This window comes from Canis lupus, chromosome 31 (genome assembly GCF_003254725.2).
Source record: "Canis lupus dingo isolate Sandy chromosome 31, ASM325472v2, whole genome shotgun sequence".
Lineage (NCBI taxonomy): Eukaryota > Metazoa > Chordata > Mammalia > Carnivora > Canidae > Canis > Canis lupus.
In genome coordinates this window covers 14,762,313-14,784,022 of record NC_064273.1, presented here as the reverse complement: position 1 = coordinate 14,784,022, position 21,710 = coordinate 14,762,313, and the positions used below count along the sequence as shown (strand labels likewise).

General features: G+C 38.1%; 1 long non-coding RNA gene across 2 annotated transcripts in view; it reads right to left on the bottom strand.

The window, feature by feature from the left end:
- Positions 1 to 21,710, bottom strand: part of LOC112661828 (uncharacterized) — a 70,761-nt gene that overhangs the window by 27,107 nt on the left and 21,944 nt on the right. For both annotated transcript variants that reach the window (XR_003138024.2, XR_003138021.2), the window contains 3 exons: positions 21,502 to 21,526; positions 19,842 to 19,936; positions 5,351 to 5,604 (listed from right to left, as the gene is read on the bottom strand). This is a non-coding gene — a long non-coding RNA (uncharacterized LOC112661828). The remainder of the gene's footprint in view (positions 1 to 5,350; positions 5,605 to 19,841; positions 19,937 to 21,501; positions 21,527 to 21,710) is intronic.

The following is a 21,710-nucleotide window of genomic DNA, read 5'->3' as shown; positions in this document are numbered from 1 at the left end:
CAGTACCCCACTTCTAATATCAATTTCTTTGTCAGTTATCTATGCTACGTGTTAAACAATTTTACTATTTAGTGCCTGAAAACCAAAACTATTCTATTTTTGTGTTATACTGTGAACCAATGATTTGGGCTGAGCTCAGCTCAGTGGTTTTTCTGCAGGTCTTCCCTGAGACCATTTATGTGCTTAGACTGATAGGAGCTGGGTATCTAAGATGATCTTACTCATATGATTCACACGTTTGGTGGTTGGTGATGGCCATCTGCTGCATCTTGGCCTCCATCTCAACCCCGTGGACACCAACCCAACCATCAGAAGTCTCATAACATCACTTTTGCCACACTGCACTAATTAAGGAAAGCAAGTCATCAGATTAACCCAGATTCAAGAGGCAGAAAATAACTCCGTCTTTTGATGGGAGGAAGAACAATGTCATATTGCAAAGAAGATATTCACAAAGTGACGGAAGGAATTAGTGCAGCCAAACTTTGCAAAAAATCTGCTACTTCCCACAGATGTTCATATATCTTCATTATCATTCAGTTCAAAGTATTTTCTAATTTCCCTTTGACCTCTTTTTTGACTATTCTATATTTAGAATAAATGTTGCTTAATTTACAAATATTTGGGGATATCTGGTTATCTCATTTTATGGATTTCCAATAAATTTGTCTGTGATAGAGAACATATATAATTCTAATTCTCTGAAATTTACAGAGCTTTGTTTTGTGGTCTTGCAAGTGGTGAACACTCAAAGTACACATGAAAAGAATATATACTCTGTACTTATTGAGTCTAATGTTCTATAAACATCAATTATAATTTTTAGTGATATCAAAACCTTTATTTACTGATATTTTGTCTATAAATTCTGTCAATTATTCAGAGTAAGAATGTGTTAGGATTATCTAGAGAAACAGAACCATATATATATGATTATGGATGCTGAGAAGTTCCCTGATCTGCATCTGCAATCTAGAGACCCAGGAAAACCTTTGGTGTCATTCCAATCTGAGTCCAAAGGCCTGAGAACCAGGAGAGCTGATGGTATTAAGTCCCAGTCCAAGTTTAGAAGACCAATATCTCAACTCAAGAAGTTAGGCAGAGACAAAGAGCTGTGCCTTCCTCCACCATTCTATTCAGGCACTCAGTGGATTGGATGATACCTACCATATTGATGAAGGTAATCTGCTTTATCTAGTCCACTATTCAAATGCTAATTTCCTTCCAGAAACATCTTACAGACACAGCTGAAGTGTTTAATCAGATATCTGAGCACTTCAGAATTTTAATTAGGGAATTGCCTTAATTATTCTTTTACCTGGTCTGCTTTCTCCTTGGCCTGGGGACATGTCTCTGTGCGAAGTCTTCTGTGCTAATAAGTCAATGCATCTCAATCCACAGGTTCTCTAGGCTTCTATCTGAAAATTAACCGACCCTCACTTTGCCCTTCCTCCCAGCATTTTCCCTTATGTGAGAGCTAGAACTCAGATGTAAGAAACTATTTCTTATCACATTTCCCTCTTTCCTTTGGATCTTTGTTCTATTCTCTGGTTGCTCATCCATCTCTCTGTGTCACACAATCAAACAATGGTTGCATAGTCCTTTCTAGACTAACATTCACTTTGCTGTTTCCTGCTAAAAATCAGAGAGGGTAGGCTGGCACTAAGCACAATCTCTCTCATTTCAGGACACATTCCACACTATTTGGCAGATTTGTGACAAAATTTGGGATATAGAGGAATCTCACCCCTTCCCCAAACCTTCCCACATATTGGTTTTGTTTCTTTGACATTTTCTGAGCAAATTAATTGGAGATGAAATGTCTTCTATCTACAATTTTTAACTAGAAATTCATTCTTCAAAGAGACATATAATATTTAACTTGCAACTCAAAGCCAAGGATGTGACACAATGAGATTGCACTTCCAGAATATATATGCTTTTACACTTCTCACCCAGACAATTTAATCTAGAAAACTCTTTGAGGCTAATGTATTTTCTAGCATTACTCTGCAGCTTTCTAGAAATCGGGTCCCAATATTAGCTAAATTAAAAGTGAGAACCAGGAATCCATTTTATTCCAGAAATTATTCACAAGAAAAGACAAACATTAGGTTGTTATAAGCAGCTTCATGCCTTTAGCATGTCACTATTGCAACTACCACTAACACTGTATTCAGGGTTCATAAAACCTGTAGTCAGTCCCCATTTAGAAGAGGACAGCTAAATGTAATTAATTGATTTATAACTGGACATTCTAAGTCCATATCCAAATTCAGCATCCCATAGAGTTATATCTACCCATGAAGCTTTTTTTAAATCACAATAATGTAATTAATCTGAGTGATTTTTCCACATACATCCCCACAAATACATTTCCAATCTGAGAAATGTTTTTCACAGCATTTATTCAATACACACCAAGCACCTTCTATGTGAAGGGAGGGGACTCCAAGTCCGTATTTCCAGTCTAGCATTAGGTAAATTGCTATGTTATCTTCCCAATTGAGAAGGCAAAGGAGAACCCTAAGAGTTTCCAGTCTGTAATGAAGTAGCTGCAACTAATATTTTTAGGTTATAGAAGGTCGTTCTTATTAGACAAAAACAGAGGTCTCTAAAACAGTCTAAGAACCCTTTTTCATATTTAGCTTTGGTCAGTTGAGGCCAACTAACTCAACTAACTCAAGCAGCTCTCGGTGAGTTCACCTCATTTAGAGTAAAGTGGTAATAAATAAATCATTAAATCTCTATTTCTAAGAAGTCTATGTGCCCACCACTTTCATTCCACTAGTTACTGCCAGCTGGATGGCAGCAAAGAAAACAAAACATGTTTCTCAGCAAAAATACAGTTGGGGGCAGGGAGGATAAGTACCAAGTCTATATAATGGTTATATAAACATTGATCTCTAAACTTCTGCTCTTTCTAACCTTGAAAAGGTCAAGCATCAAAAGAAAACTATACGGACAACATAACCCTTAAGAGCATACTATTCTGCACTAACCGGTTACATCTATTCAAGACTAATTTCCACATCTGGAAAAATAAACATATACATTAAAGAGAAAATTCCATAGTTCTCACACCAAGAATTTGTGGTCCCACATGAGCCATTCAATTATTGGCTTAAGGCAGGCTCCTTTGAAAATAAAGGCTCCTTTGAAAAGCCCTGAAAATTGATTTTAACTACTGACTTCTCAAATTCTCTATCTCATATCAAATAATATCAGATCCTTACACACACGATGTTGCTGTAGCCTCTATGAGAAAAAGATAATAATTTTCCACAAGCTCACTTTAATCTCATTTTGCCACCTGCTCATGATAACCAGGGAGGAATAAGAATCTGTCCTCCACTCATCTAGTGACTGCCCAATTTCTCAGATACTCATAAGCTTCTGCAGCAGAGAAGCATCCTGCTTCTGGCTGTTAACATACATCATCAATGTTGTGAATGTGTTTGTGTCAAGCTAAAGATACTTGGCATCACAACCTTCAGGATTCAGGTCTTTAAAAGATACCTGTAAAATCACTTTTTCCTTTGTAATTCTTCCCTACTAACTAGGGGTCTTTGCTTTACTCAATTTGAATTGGGCTGTGAACACTAAGCAGTGGTCAATCCAAAGCTACAGTTGCGACCTTACTTCTGTGCCATTTGAAACATCTGTCCTACATCCTCCACTTCCCTAGGAACAACTTTCATACCCCAGAGAATCATATCATATATCAAGTCAGGTTCACAGTGAAATACCTTCATCGAAAGATTGCTCTCAATGAAGCAAAGAAAAGCCTTTCTTCTTTAGGGTCCATCAGATCTATCCTAGCATATTTCCCATCAGCCTCTCTGTCCCTGGCTTTGTTTTCAGCAAATCCTATCCTAATACAATCCGTGTGCATTTCTAACCTGGAAATGAAGGAATTGAGTGGATGCACATCGTAATATTGGACTAACTCTTCCAGTGAGAAGTACTTCCCTTTGCTCATATATTTGCCAAATCCAAAGAAAAGTGTTGCCCCTTTTAGTTGAAATGAGAGAGTCTCAGAACACTTACTGTACCAGAAACATAATGCACAGCAACAGAAATAGATCAACCTTTTGGTGGCCTCAACCAGCTTATCATTTCTTACAAACTGTAGCATAGTCATCAGTAAGTCTGACATCCAGATCTCAGAGTGTAACCAGGAAAATGAGGTTCATAGGCTAATGTTCTTATGGGGAAGAAACATGGACTTCTCAGCGATCCCAAAAAAACACAGCATTGTCTTTGTTTAAGCACAACTGGGATCCTAACACCAAATTGCCCTGAACATTCCCTCATGTATCATACTGAGAACATCTTATGTAATTATTCGCCTAGTTGGAAACTTGGACAGAGAATGAAGAAGTGCGTTACTGGCATAGTGTCAGATAACAAAAGATAACCTTTTTGCAATTAAATTGAGACGGCAAAGAATCAGTGTGGACAAGGAATTAAGATTACTGAAAAAGAAGAAAAGCTCTCCCCTTGCAGTCTCACTCTGTGCATGTGTGTGTGCGCGCGTGTGTGTGTGTGTGTGTGTATTTGTCTATATTTGTCTTAGATCATTCAGACTGTTCAAACTGAATACCAAAGACTGGGTGACTTATAAACAACAAAAACTCATTTCTCACAGTTCGGAAGCTGGGAAGTCCAAGATCAAGGTGCTGACAGATTCAGTTTTAGTGAGAGCCCACCTCCTAATTCTTGGGCAATTGTCTTCTCACTGTGTCCCTACATAGTAGAGGAGAGGGAGCTCTCAGGGGGGTTCTTTCTTTTCTTTTTTTTTTTTTTTTTTTGTAAATTTGTTTTTTATTGGTGCTCAATTTGCCATCATATAGAATAACACCCAGTGCTCATCCCATCAAGTGTCCCCCTCAATGCCTGTCACCCTGCCCACCTCCCCTTCTCCCACCCCTAGTTCGTTTCCCAGAGTTAAGAGTCTCTCATGTTCTGTCTCCCTTTCTGATATTTCCCATTCATTTTTTCTCCTTTCCCCTTTATTCCCTGTCACTATTTTTTATACTCTTTCTGGGGGTTTCTTTTATAAAGACACTAATCCCATTCATGAGGGCTCCACCCTCATGATCTCATCACCTCCCAAAGGCCCCATCTTCAAATACCATTACATTGGGAATTAGATCTCCATATATGAATTTTGGGGAGGGGGGACGCATACATTCGGTCTCCAGCAATATTTATATAATCATATATTTTTAATTACACAAGTAAATCATGACGGCATATTAAAGGATTGAAACTTTTCAGAAAAGAGCAAAACTGACAATTAACTGACAGTTTGCCCTAGTCCTTCTTATCTCTCCACAAAGATTACCTCCTATTCTTGCAGCTTCCATTCTCATCTTCTTGTCACCCTACCACCTCAACGTGGTGAAGAAGCCCAGTTCAACTTATCAGAGGATGGGTGATCATGTGGAGGAAAACAGGAATTTCCACCAACATCCAGCACCAACTGTCACACATCTGAGTGAGGACACCTTGGATCCTCCAGCCACACAGAAGCTGTCAGATAATTGTAGCTTGAACAATCCCAGGTGAGACCAGATAAGGCTCTTCCAGGTTACCAACCTACAGAAAATGACAAATAATAGAGCCTTGCTTGAAACAGTGAAGTTTAAGGTTTGTTATATAGCAACAGATAACTGAAACATATCCTTTGCCCATTTTTCTACTAGGCTAGTAATTTCTCCTTTTTAGCTTGTTTTAATCTTTTATTCTGCATCCTTCTTAATGAATGATAGGTTTCAAAGATATTTTCTTCTAGTCTATCAGTTGTTGTATAAGTCAACATTTAGTGAGAAACACAGAACCAATAGAAGATCTATATTAACAGGGTTGTCGCAAGGAACTGGCATATGCAATTGTAGGGGCAGGTTAAATAAGCCCAAAATCCATAGGGCAGGACTCTCCAAACGCACTGACACTGGATTCCATGGAGTGGAATTTCCTTTCCTTCAAGGAAATCTCAATTCTGATCTTAAGGCCTTCAAGGAACTAAATCAGGCCCACTCACATAATCTAAAATAATTTCCTTTACTCCAATTGACTGATTATGGGCTTTAATAACATTTTCAAAACACCTTCACAGCCGTGCCTAGATTCATGGTTGACTGAATATGGGGATTGCAGCCTACCTTCCTAAATGGACATATAAAATGGATCACTACTGTTGTCTATATTTACTTGGTGTCTTAAAAGAAACCCTTGTACCTTGCTGGTAGGAATGTAAACTGGCGCAGCCACTGTGGAAAACAGTACAGACCTTCTTCAAAAAGTTAAAAATAGAACTACCCTACAATCCAGTAATCTCACCACTGGGTATTTACCCAAAGGATACTAAAACACTAATTCAAAAAAATGTATGCGTCCCCATTATTATTACAGCATTATTTACAATAACTAAATTATTACTGCAACCCAAGTGTCCATCAATAGATGAATGGATAAGGAAGATGTGGTGTGTGTGTTTGTGTGTGTGTGTGTGTGTGTGTGTATATACACACATATTGAAGTATTACTCAGCCATAAAAAAGAATGAAATCTTGCTTTTGCAACATGGATGGATCTAGAGGGCATAATTCTAAGTGAAATCAAAGAAAGACAAATACCATATGATTTCACTCATATACGGAATTTCAGAAACAAAACAAAGAAAAAAGAGGCAAACCAAAAATCAGACTCTTTTAACTATAGAGAACAAATGGACGGCTGCCAGAGGCGAGGTGGGTAGTACATTTATCATGATGAGCACTGAGTAATGTATAGAATTGTTGAATCACTGTATTGTACACCTGAAATTAATGTAAGACTGTATGTTAGCTATACCAGAATTTAAATAAATAAATAAATAAGCAAACAAAAATTTATATGGTGTCTTTAATCAAAATTAAACTTTTAATTCTAATGTGATCAAATTTACCAATCTTCTCCCCTTTTTGTTTTTTGGTATCACATTTAAAAACTACTTCCTTTGCCCATGTTTCTAAACAAATTCTATTTACAGTCTTTGTGGGTTTGTTTTTTTTAAGATTTTATGTATGTATGTATGTATGTATTTATAAGAGATGCAGGGAGAGAGGCAGAGACATAGGCCGAGGGAGAGGCAAGCTCCCTCCAGGGAGCCTGATAAGGGACTCAATCCTAGGACCCCCAGGATCATCTGAACCAAAGGCAGATGCTCAACCACTGAACCATCCAGGCGTCCTGGTTTGTTTGCTTTTTAAAGGTCTTTGTTTTATTATTATTAGGATTCTTTCTAGCTGCACTTTTTAAATCACTGGTACATGCCAGGAAAACTCTTTTCCCTCAAAATGGATAGCCAAATGTCCCAACACGATTTCTTGGAAAATTAACCTTTTAACCATTAATTTGAAATGTCATGCTACTTATAAATGGAGGTTGCGTAGGAACATTATTCCTGTGTTTTTTTACCTTTTCATAAGAAACAGGGCCAATGTTTCCTTCACATTGTGGATCAAGACCAATTCATTTATCAGAAAGACAGCATTTGTGCCATCCTGGGTATTTAGAGGAGCTGATGTCCTGCATCTTAATTTGTGTATATATGCATATGTTAAGCATTAGAAACAAGCTTTTCAGATCAGTGAATTATTGTAAAGGTGTTACTACTGTGTGACCCTCTTCCAGCCATTCAAACTGGTCCAGCGCTAACAACCTGATGCAGGCTAAGCAACCGAAGTGCCTCTTTCTAAAGGTCAATCTGCCTTGCCTTCTGGACTGAAGGGACACAAAATCTTAAAAGCTATGGAATAGCCATATTTTACCAAGTAGACTGAATATAAGAAAAATAAGACCAAAGACAGAAGAACAAATTGAGGCAAATAAAAATGCAGAAATAAGAAATGGTAAGCAATTTGTGTGGGCTTTCTCCTTCCTTATCCCGGGCCCTCCTGAGGCCTACCTTCATTCTGGTCCTGGAGTCCCACAAAAAACCCTATTAAAGTCTTACTAATAGTTCCCTTTTTTATAAGTAGAATGAACACACTTTTACAGATGCCCTTATCTTATTCAAATGGAAGCTTGTTGGCTTATTAAAAGGGCACACAAGAGAGAAGCTTACTAGATACAAACATTTAGTGAGGCTTGGGAATCTGACAGTGTGCTTCACGATGGGAAGAGAGAGCATCTTTTAATAAAGTGAGTTATTTAAATCAGAGATTATTTAAGAGAGCTTCTACTTAGCTCATAACAGATAAAATCCAATTTCCCTTGGCAACAACATCATGCTAGGTATTATTACTTTATTTTTGTGTATATATAAGACACAGAAAAAAAGCATGTAAAACATACATGTATAGCTTTACAAAGTGACACACATGTAACCTACACACAGGTCAAAAAACAACTTCAGCAGAATCCCAGAAGCCTAGATAATGTTCCCTCCCAATCACTCTAACTCTCTGCTCCCCCAAATCAGTGACTATACTTTTTTCTAACACTATAATTTTGTCTGCTGCTAAACTTTATATAAATGGAATCTTGAACTATTGCCTTACTTCTCTTCCCTAATATGTTTGTGAGATTAATCTACTATAATTTGTAGCAGCAGGTCATTAATTTTCTCTGCTATAAAGCATTTCTTTGTATGAATAGAACTCAATTTATATGTTCATTTGTTGCTGATGGAAATGGGATTATCTCTTTAGCTTTTTGGCTAGTATGAATAATGCTGAGATATATATTTCTGTAATATCTTTTGGTGAAAATGGGTTTCAGTTGGATTTTTACCTAGGAGTGAAATCCTTAGGTTCCTGGGTTTGCTCAGCTTTGGTAGATAATGCTAACCTGCAGGACTACTTACATAATTTTCTGAGTCCAGTGAAATGTGAAAATTCAGAGCCCCTTATTTAAAAATTACTAAAGATTTCAAGAGAAACATTAGAGCATTAGAACAAGTAGGGACCCTTCTAAGCACAGGGCCTTCTGTGGCTACCTAGGTCACTTACCCATGAAGCTGGTCCTGCCAAACTGTATCCCAAAGTAGTTGTAACAATTTATATATCCAAGAGTTTTTCATGTCATTTGAATTCATGGAATTGTGAGATTACAATAGGGCCACATATTTTATGATCCTAAGACCTGGCCCCAGAATTCTTTTTTTTTTATTTTATTTTATTTATTGATATGAGAGATAGAGCAAGAGGGAGAGGATGAGCACACAGAGAGAGGGGGAGAAGCTGACTCCCCACTGAGCAGAGAGCTTGATGTGGAGCTTGATCCCAGGACCCTGTGATCAGGACCTGAGCTGAAGGCAGACGCTTAATCAATTGAGCCACCTTGGCGCCCAACCCCAGAATTCTATCTCAGGAGAAAACTGTTTGGGAAAAGATAATGTTTCATAAAACTCAGAGGGTAAAGGGAGAGATTCTGAAGGAAAACCCAAGGCAACCAAAATGAATACTGGGTTTCATTCATGGGACAACGTAAGCAATGTATTTCCTTCTAAATGGAATAGGAGAAGTGAGAGGCAGAGAAAGGAAAGAAGAAAGAATGATATAAGTTTGTGTGGTGAAAAATGCCCAACAGAGACTTTTATGAATAAGAATTTATTCCCCATTTCCCACCAATAAATTTTCAGGATTGTGTGAAGACAGCTTCTTTGTAGGTATGACAAAGAGCAGTGTGTCATATTTAAATAACACCTTTTTTAAAACAAAATCAGACAACATAGAAACAAAATTCCAGCAGAGACAATAAATTGGAATCCAAGATCCCCACATGTCCGTATCCCTCTGGGTATTTTTGGAAGAGCTCAGACTTTCATAAAGCATAAAATGTGGGGTTCAGATGATTTTATGTAAAATCAGGACCGATATGCACTGTATATAAGCAGTAGTTACAGATTTCCATATCAGTTGACAGCCATAATACACACTGCCTTGGTTCTCCTCTAAATAAATGTAACCTGAAATCGAAAAGCAGAACTTTGCCTTCTTGTCAAAATAGACCAGCAATCATCTTTAACACTCAAAGCTTCCAGTATCAGTAAGATCCTGGGACAGCCTAGAGATGTAGCAGCACTTATTTTCTTTTTTCTTTTCTTTTCTTTTCTTTTCTTTTCTTTTCTTTTCTTTTCTTTTCTTTTCTTTTTAGGGAAGGGAGGAGCAGAGGAAGAGAGAATCTTAAGCAAGCTCATGCTGGGTGATCCAAGGCTCCATCTCACAACCCTGAGATTATGACCTGAGCTGAAATCAAGAGTCAGACACTTAACCAACTGAGCCATGAAGGTACCCCAGGTATGGCAGCATTTCTGAGCAAACACAGCAAAACCCAGTGAAGAGAGACTATAGTGACTAGTGGGATAAGATGGTGTCAATAACTAGGATCAGTTTCACCAATAAGAACCAAAGCAGTGATCAACCAAATCTGATATAAAGCAAGTAATACACACATGTGGATTAAGGAGGAGAGGAGGAAAGGAAGAGAGGAGAGATTTTTTTCAGAGAGCCAGGTTCCTCAATAACAAATGAGAGTAACACCCCCTAGAACACAAGTTATACAAATTTTAGGAGCTTAAGAGGCTTCAAGTTATATTTTTCTGATGTTGTAGATCAGTTCTGTTTATACTTCCCAGCTAGAGTTTTCCATTTATCTTTTGTATCCTTGGCCTTTCACACAGCACCTGGCATGTATTAGTCATTTAGTAATGATTGCTAATGATCTGGACTGATGAATTAAGTGAGGTGATCAACTTTTATAAAGAACTACAGGAAACTTTTCCACCAATAAAAGTTATCTGAAAAACTCGATCAGAAAGGTGAAAAGGTGAGAAAGTAGGAAAGTTACCCAAAAACTAAAATCATAATTTATAGAGAGTCAAGTATGAAAAAGAAATCTAGGCTCCAGGGGTTAAACAGATGAATTTCAAGCCAATACGAAGATTATCAGAACCACGGAAATATAAAATGTGTCCGTGGGTACACATTGTATTTTTATGAGAAAACAGTGAGCACTGATCAGAGAAAACCAGAAGTATGACCTTGGGCAAATTACTTAATCTATAAAAATCACAAACCTGGATCCCACACTGTGAGCTTTCTCTGCCCGCCCCCAGGTCACTGAACACTACAGAGAGAGGCAGGGAGCCATTCAGGCTGTACACATTACAGATGCATGCAGCCTAACTTTAACTAGGCCTTCTGTATTCAGCAATCCTGTAACCACAGCAGGCTGCTCCTCTCCGGGGGCTAATTCGAAATTTCTTCTTTCTTCACCTTCACCTGCCCTCTCCCTCCTTTTGGCTTTAGCGGAAGCCTTCTCCTACATCAATGGGAAATTGAGGCACCGGAACCATCACACTCTAGTATTGTATCAAACCCTGCGCACATCTTAGTGCACGCGTATCCCTATTCCTATTTTTCCTTCCCAAAATTGTAATGGGAGATGTTTCCCTTCATTTCTCCAAAGATTACTCCTCTGCTTATGTTCTCAGTTGTACCCCTTCCTAAGTGCTATGGGCCTTGCATCCCATACTTGTATATATTTTGTAATCAAGAAAAATTCAGGGGCACCTGGGTGGTTCAGCGGTTTGGCGTCTGCCTTCGGGCCAGGGTGTGATACTGGAGACCTGGGATTGAGTCCCGGGTCGAGCTCCCTGCGTTGAGTCTGCTTCTCTCTCTCTGGCTCTCTCTCTTTGCCTGTGGCTCTGTCTCTCTCTCTCTCTCTGTATCTCTCATGAATATATAAATAAATCTTTAAAAAAAAAGAATAATTCAATATTCTCACTTAAATTCTTATGTTTGCCTATTTCCAAGTAAATCTGAGTATCTCTTATGCAAAGAAATTTATAATTTCTCTAAGGCATACCATGAGAGAGTTATGCCCCTAACTAGAGAGTTTGGTGAGCAAGAGGAAATACAAAGTAATGAAAGGTGAATGTGGTGAAGAGTGTTGTTTATAGAGACAGACTACCTGGGTTCAAATATATGGCCCCACTGCTAACAAAGTGGGTGACCATTAGCAAATTACTTAAATTTTTTCCCCTACATAACCTTATTTGAGGATTAAGTTAATATAATTATATCATAGGGTTGTTTTAATGACTACATGAGTAAATATGTGAAAAGTAATCAGCCCTCAATAAAGACTAGGTGCTGTTGCTGCTCCTATCAGTGGGAGATCTAAAATCTCAAAAGAACTTTGTTATTCTCTACTCTCCTGGCCATTGAGAATAAAGTATATGAGGAAACTCATATTCTCTAGTGATATATGCAAATCCATTCTCAGGAAACATTCCTAAAATATTCCAAACACTATTTCTTTTGTTTTCCTTATCACTGAGGGCTGCCCAAGACCCAGTCAAGATGTTCAATTGGGACACCTGGGTGGCTCAGGGGTTGAGCATCTGCCTTCGGCTCAGGTTGTGATCCTAGAGTCCTGGATCAAGTCCCACATCAGGTGTCCTGTGGGGAGCCTGCTTCTCCCTCTGCCTGTGTCTCTGCCCCTCTCTCTCTGTCTCTCATGAATAAACAAATAATCTTTTTAAAAAACAAGATGTTCAATAGATATTTATTGGTTGGCATAACCTCTCATCTTTCAGCTTCCAAATTTTAAAAATAGGAATAACACCTGAAAGTACTTAAATCACAAAATTATTTTTAAAATACAATTTTGAATTTGTTTTAAAAAACAACATGAAAGAAAACATATGCATATATGCTTCTTTAGAGGATAATATAAGTGGGAAATGGAATATCGGGGTGATAGGAGAAAGAGAAAAGGAAAGATTTTTCCATTCCACATTACAGAAGGTAAAGATAATGTGAGGATATTTCTGAAGAAAAGGTTATAACAATAAAAATTAAAAGTGACCAAATAATATAATATTCTTGCTTTATAATTAGAAGAGCAAAAAGTGACATATTTTAAGGCACTAAAAGAAAAAAAAATCAAGTTCTTGCAGTGGCATAAATATAAAGTATGAAAAGCTGAAAAGATCATGGTTGAAAATAAGCCCAAGTTTAAAAGACTTAGGTAAACAATCTACTAAAAATCTAGAAAATTTAGAGAACATGGGCAGGGTAAAAGGTGGAGCAAGGAAGAAAAAGGAGAGAGAGAGGAGTGAATGAACAAATGAACTGGGTAGAAATGAAAAGGCTCCCACTCCTATTTACTAAATTCCACTGGGTGATGAAATATTTCTAACTCCAGAGCTTTAAGAAGTTATTTTTACCTATTCCCAGCATTATGTGGTATGTTTTCATCTATGTATCCTATTTTACTTTACTTACTTCTACTTTTCTATGAGAAAAATCACTTTTCAAATGTCATGAAAATGGTAAATTTGCAGCTTCAAGGGAAATCTAGTTTAAAACTGATGAATATATCAGTGATAATATTCATATCATGAAAATGCACAATAGCAATCTGGCAAAGACATTAGTTTGATGCATAAAAGTATCGTCTATTTTTGCAATATATGTTCATTTCAAGGAAAAAATATAGCTTCTGCAGTAAATTTCCAGTTAGAACAATAACAAAAAAATGTTCTTGACCAAAAGTGTTGGCTTTCTATTAAAGGGTGTATTCCCTACCAACAAACCATCAGTTTACCAGTATTTGGTGCTAGGAACAGCTTCCTAGTGAAAAATAAAATTGTCCCATTAGATCTCATCTCTCATTTTGAGTAGGCTTCTTGTGACTATGATAATACATGGGGTTCGTGTTGGCATCTACCACTAATACTATCTTGGTATAGATACTGAAACACAGATTTATTATTTCTAAGTGTATCTTCTTAAAATATGACATCATCTATATTTGAAAACTTAATCAGCTTAATAATTGCAATATTCACAGTTCAGAAGTAAACAAGTCCTACTGTCTCCTATCCACCCCTAAACCTTCCTCCTCTTCCTGCTACTCTACGGGTCCTTGGTGCTTTCTGCAGGAATGGAAATGGAGAGAGATGAATTTTCTGGAAATATGACTATCCCTTCATCATTCACCTACTTAAAAATATTAGCTAGTTTATCTTTTTCTACAGCTTCCACCCCCGAAACTTTTATACCATGGGCCCCAGATTACTTCCCAACTTTCGCCCTCACTATTTTCTAATTTGCAGTTGAGCTGCAGTTTTCTGAATTTACCATGCTCATCACTTCTACCTCCTTAAACAAACTGCACACCCTCCCTTCCTCACTGTATCAGAAGCCTGTCTGCACTGTAGCTGGAGTCAACTCAAGACCAGACCCCCTTTCTGTTGTAGCCTTCCCCAGGGTCTCGAACTTATATTGACCTCCTCTTCTTCAGAACCTTTTAATCCAGGGGCATGCCACTGATTCATTTGCATTAGTGATCTATACCTTTTATGGTTACCAATGTTTTCATGTTTGCTAGTCTTGGGACTCCAGGGAAATTATAAATTCAGTGAAGATGGGGGTATGGTCTATTCATTCTGTGTGGTAAATTTCAATACAGAAGTAGCACAGGGATTTGCAAAGAATAAGTCCTTGATAAATATGAATTTAATTCTTAAAAAATATAATTCGTACTAAACCTTTAAAGAGTTGAAAGATGAGAACAATCCCTTGAATTTAGACGTAAGTTTGTTCATGGTGACAACCATGCTATTAAACCTGCTTCGACGCCTAGTCAACCCATTAATGTAAGGAAGAATCATCAAATATTCTGCCCAAATCTACTGTGCTTCTTCCAATTACAATTAACTAAATTTCCCTCCCATCAAAGTTAGCCTCCCAAAAAAGAAAGAGAATTTCCTTTTTTTTTTAAGACTTTATTTATCTGAGATAGAAAGACAGAGATAGCGAGAGAAATAGTGAGAGTACAATCGGGAGGAGAGAGAGAAGCAGGCTCCCTGCTGAGCAGAGAGCCCTGCACCCAGGACCCTGCGAAGGACCTTAGCTGAAGGCAGACACTTAACCAACTGAGCCACTCACATACCCCAGGAAAGAGAATCTCTATTCTGTACTTTGGACTCACAGAAGAGCAGCTACGTCTTCATTTATCGTTTTAGGTCTTTGTTCATTCATTTAACAACTATTTATTGAAAGCCTACTGTATACAAAGAATAAACCTGCTAAGGGCCAGAATGCTAGCATTCTATGATCTATTCTTTTACACTATTAAAATATTCCAATCTTCACAAATCTTAATTAAATGTAAATACACCAAAGAGAAGAAAGATTTTAAATCATTATTAGGTAACACCTTCCCAAGATCACTTGATCACCTCCAAGGTGCAAGAATGGCGCTGGGGGAACCAGAAACAGAGGAGACAGTGAAAGATGTGGTAAGTCCTAAAAACAAACCTTATTTGTCATCTGGTGTAGGAAATGACCAGCTCCCCTTCTACAGAGGTGGGCAGAGATGTGTTCAACTCTCTCCCATTTCCCTATTGTCCTAGGGCCAACTTTCAGGTTTCTTCATTCTGGGTGATTATATATTTTTCCATCTGTGGATGGATCTATGGATCATGGATGGAAAGGGAATTTCCAAAATGGCCCCAGTAAAGTGAAGCACAACCATTATCTGATCACAAATCAAGTAACTGGTGGAGATGGGGGGGGGAAGGGCTCTTATCCACAGTATCTTACACAAACAGCATTTAGCCTTGTTTAAACAGTGCCTTTTGAGACTCCAAACAAGTATAGTTGTTTTCTCTAAACTAGAAGGACAAAAAATGATTTTCTTTCATTTCACAAAGGAAAGGTTAAGCTTCCATAAAATGCCAAAACAAATTTCAGCACAATGTCATGTTTAATTAGTTGGACTAGGGGCAGCTGTGGGGGGGGCGGGGGGGGGCTCAGCGGTTTAGCCCCGTCTTCAGCCCAGGGCCTGATCCTGGAGACCTGGGATCCAGTCCCACGTCGGGCTCCCTGCATGGAGCCTGCTTCTCCCTCTGCCTGTGTCTCTGCCTCTCTCTCTCTCTCTCTCTGTGTGTCTCTCATGAATAAATAAATAAAATCTTTAAAAATAAATAAATAAATAAAATAATTAGTTGGACTAATATGAATGATCAGGTTAGGAATGTCTGTGAACTGCTTTTTAGGATTTTCATCCTAATCTTTGAGAACTGAGCTGTGCGGTTTTGCTGCCCCCTTGAGAGAGTCAAGAATTATTGCATCCACTAATTGGACACTTTGATGGTCTCACTATATGTTTATCAAAACTGATTAGATCAAGTCACAAAATAATTATTATTACAATACAAATTGTTTTCTAAACATCTCAGATAACTTATAATCACTACAATATTAAACTTCCAAATTAACCAATACAAGTTACTGGGTCTACTAGTTGCCCTTTACAGACACCTAACATGGAACAGTCATTTACTCAAAAGTATTCAGAAAATATATTACCTACTATTTAAACCACAGTATAAAATACACTGTACAAAACAACTCAAAGAGAAGAATCATGCAAACTGATTAAAATACATATATTCTTCTATTTGCAGTTGAATTCAAAATTTGTGGGTATTTTGCTGCAAATACCACTGTTTCTACAATTTAAATCTTTTTCCCAATTCACAACAGAGAAGGAAATCACATAATCAGTAGTTTCAAGTTTATTTATCCAACAAGATTTCTTCAGAACCTTCTATACGCTCTTTCTGATTTATATCAAAAGTCGGTTGAGAAACTGATGAATCATGTAATTCTCTTCTGCCTGCCCTATGATCCCCTCTCCGGTTCTTCAAGTGTGTGACCAAATTTATACACAGCATAAAAGTTAGCTCTCAGGAAACTAGCCTAGATGCATTCATCCTCACTCTTTCTTCACTTGAGCAATTTACCCATTAATATGTATTTGTATTAAGAACTCTCAGCCTGCAAAGTTCAAAAGTTCTAAAATTATAAAGTGAAGGAACTAGGAATCAACTTTCAGTTTTTCTGCTGCAGTCACTGCTCCAGATATGGCTCCGAGGAACCACCAGAGGTCTCATCAGGTGGGCTTCACTGAAGCAGCCCTTCTGCAGGAAGATGGAACAGAACACCTGGAGGGTTACCTTCAACCCGGTTCTCCTCCCTCCACCCACTCGGTACCCGATGCCCCCTCCCTTTAGTCTGGTTGCTCCCATTTCCCTAGTAACACATTCATTACCCCAGACTTCCTAGAGTCTTGAGCTCCAGTATATTCAATATTTTTATGATTCCTATCCCTAGATTGTCTTAACCCTGAATTAACATTCTCCAAAGAACTCCTGCCTCTCAGTTAAATAATCAACCTCCAAAATCCCCAAGTTTAACACAACGTCTGCTTCTATCTCACACCTGTCACACTTCAGTGAGAGACAGAGGTGGAATGAAGGCTGTCTCATCTAGTTTTTCAGGGACCCAGCTTCCTTTCATCTGGTGGCTCCTTCACACAGTAGGACTCAGAATCCTATTCTAAATCCTCTGCCTGCCCTCTGTCTCCCTCTGCCAAAGAAAGCAAACACAGAGGATTATGCATGAGAGGGTAGGAGGCCCAGATTGTACTCAGCTCACATCATTTCTATTAAATACTCTCTATGATGATTAATTCTGTGTATCAACTTAGGTGTTTTTTGGATGATATTAACATTTAAAGGGTGAACTCTGAGAGAAAATTTGCCTTCCACAATGTGGGTGGGCCTCATCCAATCCGGTGAAGGTACACATACAACAAAGAGGCCAACCCTCCTGAGCAAGAGGGAATTCTCCAGCAGACTAGCTTCAGATTTCATCTGTACCACTGGGTCTCCAGCCTGCCAGACCTCACTGCAGATTTTTGACTGACCGTCATCTTCCAAAATCCTCCATAATCTTGTAATTTAATTCTTCATAATAAATCTCCTTCTGTCTGCATGTTCCTTTCAGGACCAATACAACCTCTGCTATTCCTGAGAGACTCCTGAGAACTAAGAGTTGTTTTATTTATATCCATACCATGCTGGGGTACAGGTCATCTGTGTGACTGTCTGAGGTGCCACATCTCCAGACATGTCATGCAGTCATTGCCTCCAAATATGAAACTTAAGGAGAAGCGTCATACTCAGTGTTCTGAGTGGCCCTATATTCCACCCACTAATGATTTAACTGTTATTAGGTTCTAGGCTTACAGAGATCAAGATAGACAGCATAGTGTATAAGTCAGGAAGATCCAACAGGAAAATGAAACCTATCGCAGCCTAAAGAGCAAGGCATAGAAAACTTTAGCCACAGATTCCACAAATTCATCTGGAATTTTGCTATCTGTCTGGAGAAGCTCTATTCTCCTCCTATCTCAGCTTGAGGGTTAGCACTTTGAAGGAGAAAAAAAGAAAAGAAAACGAACAGAATGGAAACCAATTTGATTCCACCCTCCACATTCTTATCCGAGCAATGGTCACAGAATGGCATAGCTGTCTGAACAGAAGAAAGGGCAAAAGAATGAAGGCAAATATGAAGGTGGGGAAAAGAGGAGCTGGGCTTTCAAAAATCTACAAAGTGCCATATTTATCATATAATAAGATATTTTAACAGACACTGTACGACACAAAGAAACCATCTGGAGAATCAATTGGTCCACATGACAATAAAAATACATAAGCACATCCACGAATTAAAGAAAACAAAGAGATTAAATTTTTTGCTTGCTTTGGGCTTTGCTGGGGAATCATGTGGGTGACTTCTACTACAAATATATATTTACAAATAGGTATCTGGACATACTTCATTAAGTTCATTGGAAAAGCATTGTCAATTAACATCCTCCCTTTTATTCACCTTCCCTTTATTTGCCCTTTAGCAAGATGCTTTCCTCTCCTTCCTAATTTCTTGGCACCCTATTAAATTCTGTACCTAAGGTGGGTGCTCACATACTTCACCCTAATTCCAGCCCTTATTTTCCTTTTCCCTAGGATCAAGTTTAAGTTTCAGAGGCTTACAGAGTTGTGCCAAGATATCAGAATGAAGAGAATGGCTGAAGATGTGGGGTTGTCATCTGTCAACATCAGCATTCTTTGAGATGCACCTTGCTTACCCAGTTCTGGGTGATTCATCACTTAGATTACTCACACGTCATCCTTTGGCCTCAACCTCAAGACCTTTCAAACTTGGCCCTTACTCAATCATTGGCATGCTCTTTCCAAGGAGCTCAGAAAACAGTCATCTGCTGGTCAATTATTAGCACTGTCTAAGATACTTTACTACTCTGTCTTGCCCTTGGATGCATGAAAAGTTGTTCTACTCTTCCCTATGGCACAAAGAGATAGGCAGGAGCCCTGGGCGGTTGACTGACAGCAATCTTCCTGGACGTATCATACCACAAATTTTACACTTGATGTGAGGCTGGTCCTCTGCAATCCATCTACTCTCCCAGGTGCCACCTGGAAAAGGAGGCACAGATCCAGTGGGGTACTGATAAATGTTTTAACTACCAGCTCTCCAGAGTAGAGTGGGGGACTGGTTTGTAGCATTTGCCAATTTCCAGAGAGTAAACCTCTTACCCTGGTTGATTTCAAGTTACCAATGTGCCACCAACAAGCTCATAAAACTAAAAGTTTAACTATTGGCTCTCGCAAGCTGGAACAAGGCAGGTCCAGCACACTACAGCACAGGCCCCCTCCATTTCAGAGCCCCTGAGTTTTCTGAGGTGTCAGTGATCTTTGTAGGGTTGCAGTCAAGGAAGGCAAACAGTCAAGTTCAGCCTCTCGGTTTCAGTGACAGCCTTATACCTAGTCTCTTACTTGCCTTCTTATCTTCTTCCTTCTCTGGGTCTGAAATCAGGAGCAGAAAAAACAACACTTTATCTAATCTTCCAAATCCAGTGTTTATTATTGATTCCTAGAAATAGAAATGGATTAGCCAAGGATTTACCTCTTCTGTAATCTGATTTATCTGTGTTTCCTTTCCCTAAGGCAATGAAGACAGAATGCATAACTGTTCAAATGGAGGAAATGGTTTAGGAGATACTAAAGGAAAAAAAAAAAAAAAACATCAATTTATATCTCAATGTACATATTATTCCAACACATAATCTAAATAATCTCTAAAAGATTGGTAAAAATAATGATCTCTTATTTAACAATTTATCATTTATTTGCTCAACACAAATTTATTGTGAGCTATTACATCCTCATTAAGTTTCAGGGTCTGTGCTAGGTAGCAGATAGGTAAAAATGAGTAAGGTTGCCTATTCTTGAAAAGTTCATAAATCTTGCTGATATATTCTCTAATCAGAATATTGGTTAAGAGGGACACCTGGGTGGCTCAGCAGTTGAACTTTTGCCTTCAGCTCAGGTGGTGATCCTGGAGTTCCAGGACCAAGTCCCACATTGGGCTCCTGCAGGGAGCCTGCTTCTCCCTCTGCCTATGTCTCTGCCTCTCTCTTTCTGTGTCTCTCATGAATAAATAAATAAATAAATAAATAAATAAATAAATAAATCTTTAAAAAAGAGAATATTGGTTAAGATATTTATATATACATACACACACACACACACACACATCCCATATATATTGTTTCTTATAAACCATAGTTCTACAAATTATATACACACTACATATAAACGACATATATACACTATATATATACACACACACACTATATATATATATATATATATATATATATATATATATATATACACACACACACACATACATAAGCTTATATAAGCTTAGGTATCAAACTTATCAAAACTTATTAAAAAAAAAGAACTTTTCCTAAAAATCTTTAGAAGAAGCACAAAGGAGAACTCTGCGTTTAGGAAGAGGCTTCTAGAAAGCTGGCAATGCTCTAGTTCTTGATCTAAATGGCAGCTACATTGAGTTCCTTTGGTAACTATATACATCCATAGCTTCATGTACTTTTTATTAGGTTATTTTGTTATTTTCAATCCCCCCCCAAGTGATTTTGCCAGTTGACTATACCAAGAATTTTTCTTTTCATAGCTCATAGTTTCAATCCTAAACATAACCTTTTTCTAGGTTCCCCAGCTAGTTGAGATAATATTCCTGAGGATAGTTGCTTTAGAGACAGTATCTTTGAGTGTTTTTCCTAACAAATATGCATATTTAGCTCTGATCTTTTCTAAGTAAGGAATGGGTATGTTTTATCCTCACCAACAGGATGTTAAGTTAAATTGTGCTGGGATCAGTGTTCATGATGGCTCATGATGGCACAATCTCTTGGGGATGAATATTCCAAAACTTTAGGGTAGGAGAAAGCACCACATTTACTCAGGACAGGCAACAATCCTGCTTTTCCACAGAACAAGGATTGGGCTCGGATCTTAATTCAGACCTATGCATGGAGGAAGGTTGGCCCAGCAAGAACAGGCAGTGACCCCAAGAATTAGGGCATGAGACAAGGATATTCCTATAAACTAAAAGGGAAAGCAACAAAAGGGAAATGTGCAAAAACTTCTTAAAGCCTTAGATCAGCGAGCACTCCTTGATGTTCAAAAGGGCTTGATGTTCAAAATCAGATTCATGACTCAGTTACTTAGTAACTATGTGACCTGAAGCAACTCACCCCACCTCTGAGTCTGTTCCTTCCTCTGTGGAAAAGAGAGAAAGAGAGAAAGAAAATAACAATAAGTACTTTCAGGGATTCTTATGGGACTATGATAATATATGTTGAATGCTTGGTAAATGTAAGGATACATTATTACAGCAATATATTCATTTAAACAAAATTTTACAGTCAGGCAATTTGGATGTTTTCAAGGTTAAATTGTTGGC